At 40.9% G+C, this 4,327-nt stretch overlaps 1 non-coding gene across 1 annotated transcript; it reads left to right on the top strand.

The window, feature by feature from the left end:
• The first annotated feature begins 3,369 nt into the window (after positions 1-3,369).
• On the top strand, positions 3,370-3,477 carry LOC130984311 (small nucleolar RNA R71). The gene has a single exon (XR_009088254.1). It is a non-coding gene; the product is annotated as a small nucleolar RNA R71 (small nucleolar RNA).
• The last annotated feature ends 850 nt before the right edge of the window (positions 3,478-4,327 follow it).

Here is a 4,327-nt window from a genome sequence, read left to right as displayed (position 1 = left end):
GAACTCAAATCTCCCAAAGAGGTGTTGAGTTGCTCTCAATAGTTGTGTGGAGGAAAATGCATCCCTTGAGGCATCTCAGGGATTTCTTGATGAGGGACTTCCTCATGCTCTTGTTGAGGTCCATGAGTGGGCTCTCTTATTTGCTCCATCCTCTTTTTAGTGATGGGCTTGTCCTCTTCAATGAGGATGTCTTCCTCTATGACAATTCCAGCTAAATTGTCTAGGTGACAGATGAGATGAGGGAAGGCTAACCTTGCTAAAGTGGAAGGTTTGTCAGCAACCTTGTATAGTTCTAGAGGTATGATCTCATGAACTTCCACTTTCTCTCTAATCATGATACTATGGATCATGATAGCCCGATCCACAGTTACTTCGGACCGGTTGCTAGTAGGAATAATAGAGCGTTGGATGAACTCTAACCATCCTCTAGCCACGGGTTTAAGGTCATGCCTTCTCAATTGAACCAGCTTGCCTTTGGAGTCTCTTTTCCACTGAGCTCCTTCCACACATATGTCCATGAGGACTTGGTCCAACCTTTGATCAAAGTTGACCCTTCTAGTGTAAGGGCGTGCATCTCCTTACATCATTGGCAAGTTGAATGCCAACCTCACATTTTCTGAACTGAAATCTAAGTATTTCCCCCGAACCATTGTGAGCCAATTCTTTGGGTTCGGGTTCACATTTTGATCATGGTTTTTGGTGATCCATGCATTAGCATAGAACTCTTGAACTATTAAGATTCCGACTTGTTGAATGGGGTTGGTGAGAACTTCCCAACCTCTTTTTTGAATCTCATGTCGGATCTCTGGATACTCATTCCTTTTGAGCATGAAAGGGACCTTAGGGATCACCTTCTTCTTGGCCACAACTTCATAGAAGTGGTCTTGATGGACCTTTGAGATGAATTTCTCCATCTCCCATGACTCGGAGGCGGAAGCTTTTGCCTTCCCTTTCCTCTTTCTAGAGGTTTTTCCGGCCTTAGGTGCCATAAATGGTTATGGAAACACAAAAAGCAATGCTTTTTCCACACCAAACTTAAAAGGTTTTCTCATTCTCGAGCAAAAGAAGAAAGAATGATAGAGAAGAAGAAGAAATGGAGGAGAAAGAGGGTGAAGAAAGGTTCGGCCAAAGAGAGGAAAAGTGTATATGATGTGTAAAAATGAAGGAGTGATGAGGGATTTATATAGGAGTGGAAGAGAGGGGTGTTTGTGTGTGAGGGTTGGGTTGGGAGGGAGATAGAGGTGATTGGTGAAGGGTATTTGGGGAAGGGTGTTATGGAAAGGTGTGAAGAAGAGAGAGAGTGAGTTGAGGTAGGTGGGGATCCTGTGGGGTCTATAGATCTTGAGGTGTCAAGAATTTTTCATCCCTGCACCATTTTGGCGTGTAAACGCCCCTTTGAGTGCCAATCCTGGCGTTAAATGCCAGGTTGCTGCCCATTTCTGGCATTTAACGCCAACTTTTCTTCTCTTTCTGGCGTTTAACGCCAACTTAGTGCCCTTTTCTGGCATTAAACGCTATTCTGGTGCCCTTTTCTGGCATTAAATGCCTAGAATGGTGCCAGACTGGGCGTTTAACGCTCATTCTGCTACCCTTACTGGCGTTTAAACGCGAGTAAGCTCATCCTCTATGGTGTGCTGTTTTCAATGTTATTTTTTATTTTTGCTTTTGTTTTTGTAACTCCACATGATCATCATCCTATAGAAAACATAAAATAACAATGGAAAATAGAAATTCAACATAGATAATTAAAAATTGGGTTGCCTCTCAACAAGTGCTTCTTTAATGTCAATAGCTTGACAGTGAGCTCTCATGGAGCCTCACAGATACTCAGAGCATGATGATGGCCTCTCAATACCAAACTTAGAGTTTGAATGTGAGGGCTCTGTTTGACTCTGTATTGAGAGAAGCTTTTCATGCTTCTTCTCCATGTGTACAGAAGGAGATCCTTGATCCTTAAACACAAGGTAGTCCTCATTCACTTGAAGGACTAACTCTTCTCTGTCTACATCAATCACAGCTTTTGCTGTGGCTAGGAAGGGTCTTCCAAGGATGATGGATTCATCCTCATCCTTCCCAGTGTCTAGGATTATGAAATCAGCAGGGATGTAAAGGTCTTCAACCTTTACCAAGACATCCTCTACAAGTCCATAAGCCTATTTCTTTGATTTGTCTGCCATCTCTAGTGAGATTCTTGCAGCTTGTACCTCAAAGATTCCCAGTTTCTCCATTACAGAGAGTGGCATGAGGTTTACACTTGACCCCATGTCACACAGAGCCTTCTCAAAGGTCATGGTGCCAATGGTGCAAGGTATTAGGAACCTTTCGGGATCTGGTTTCTTTTAAGGTATCTTCAGCTGAGTCAAGGTGTTTAGTTCATTAATGAGCAATAGAGGTTCATCCTCCCAAGTCTCATTACCAAATAATTTGGCATTCAGCTTCATGATTGCTTCTAGATACTGAGTAACTTGCTCTTCAGTAGTAATTTCATCTTTTTCAGAGAAAGAATACTCATCAGAGCTCATGAATGGTAATAGAAAGTTCAGTGGAATCTCTATGGTCAATAGATGAGCCTCAGATTCCTTTGGTTCCTCATGAGGAAACTCCCTAGTGGTCAGTGGTCGTCCCATGAGGTCTTCCTCACTGGAAATCACTGCCTTTCCCTCCTCTACAGGTTCGGCCATGTTGGACGTGTGGATGACCTTGCACTCTCTTTTTGTATTCTCTTCTGTATTGCTTGGGAGAGTGCTAGGAGGAGTTTCAATAACTCTTTTACTCAGCTGACCCACTTGTGCCTCCAAATTTCTTATGGAAGACCGTGCCTCAGTCATGAAACTGAGGGATGATGGGAAAGGTTTGCTATTGCCAAACTTGTTTCTCCCACCATTATTGTTATTGAAGCCTTGTTGAGGCTTCTGTTGATCCTTCCATGAGAAATTTGGGTGATTCCTCCATGAAGAATTGTAGGTGTTTCCATAGGGTTCTCCCATGTAATTCACCTCTTCCATTGCGGGATTCTCAGGGTCATAAGCTTCTCCTTCAGAGGAGGCTTCTTTAGCACTGCTAGATGCAACTTGTAATCCAGTCAGATTATGAGAAATCATAGTGATTTGCTGAGTCAATATTTTGTTATGAGCCAATATGGCATCAGAGTATCAATCTCAAGAACTCCTTTCTTCTGATTATCCCATTGTTCACAGGATTTCTTTTAGAAGTGTACATGAACTGGTTATTTGCAACCATTTCAATGAGTTCCTGGGCTTCTACAGGCATTTTCTTCAGATGAATAGATCTACTTGCAGAATGGTCCAATGACATCTTGGATAACTCAGACAGACCATCATAGAAGATACCCAAGATGCTCCATTCTGAAAGCATGTCAAAAGGACACCTTCTGATCAATTGCTTATATCTTTCCCAAGCTTCATAGAGGGATTCATGTTCCTTCTGTTTGAAAGTTTGAACTTTCACTCTAAGCTTACTCATCTTTTGAGGTGGAAAGAATTTAGCTAAGAAGGCATTGACCAGCTTTTCCCAAGAGTTCAGGCTGTCTCTAGGTTTTGAGTTCAACCATATACTAGCTTTGTCTCGTATAGCAAAAGGGAAAAGCATAAGTCTGTAGACCTCGGGATCAACTCCATTGGTCTTAACAGTGTCACAGATTTGCAAAAATTCAGCCAAAAACTGATGAGGATCTTCCAATGGAAGTCCATAAAACTTGCTATTCTGTTGCATCAGAGAAACTAATTGAGGCTTAAGCTCAAAGTTGTTTGCTCCAATGGCAGGAATAGAGATGCTTCTCCCACAGAAGTCGAGAGTTAGTGCAGTAAAGTCACCAAGCACCTTCCTTGCATTGTTAGCATTGTTATTATTTTCGCTGTCATGTCTTCTTCTTTTTCAAAAATTTCAACAATAATGCCTTTATCTTTGTTCCTACTCGTATGAAAGAGAAGAAAACAAAGGAAAGTATGGAATCCTCTATGTCACAGTATAGAGATTCTTTGATGTGTCAGAGGAAAAGAAGAATAAAAGGATGAGGTAGAGAGAGGAATTCAAACTTATAAAGAAGGATAGAGTCCGAATTGCTAATTGAGGAGAAGTGTTAGTCCTTAAATAGAAGGAGGTGAGAGGGGGAATTTTCGAAAACAAATTTTTAAATAAAACTAAAGAATAAAAATTTAAAATAATTAAAAAGAATTGTGAAAAAGTGGTTGATGGTTTTGGAAAATTGAAAGTGGAAAAGTGGTTAGGTGGTTTTGAAAAAGATTTTGAAATTAGAATTTAAAAAGATGTGATTTGAAAAAGATATGATTTAAAAAAGATATGATTG

This window comes from Arachis stenosperma, chromosome 5, assembly GCF_014773155.1.
Source record: "Arachis stenosperma cultivar V10309 chromosome 5, arast.V10309.gnm1.PFL2, whole genome shotgun sequence".
In the NCBI taxonomy this organism is placed as follows: Eukaryota; Viridiplantae; Streptophyta; class Magnoliopsida; order Fabales; family Fabaceae; genus Arachis; species Arachis stenosperma.
This window is presented reverse-complemented; position numbering and strand designations above follow the sequence as displayed.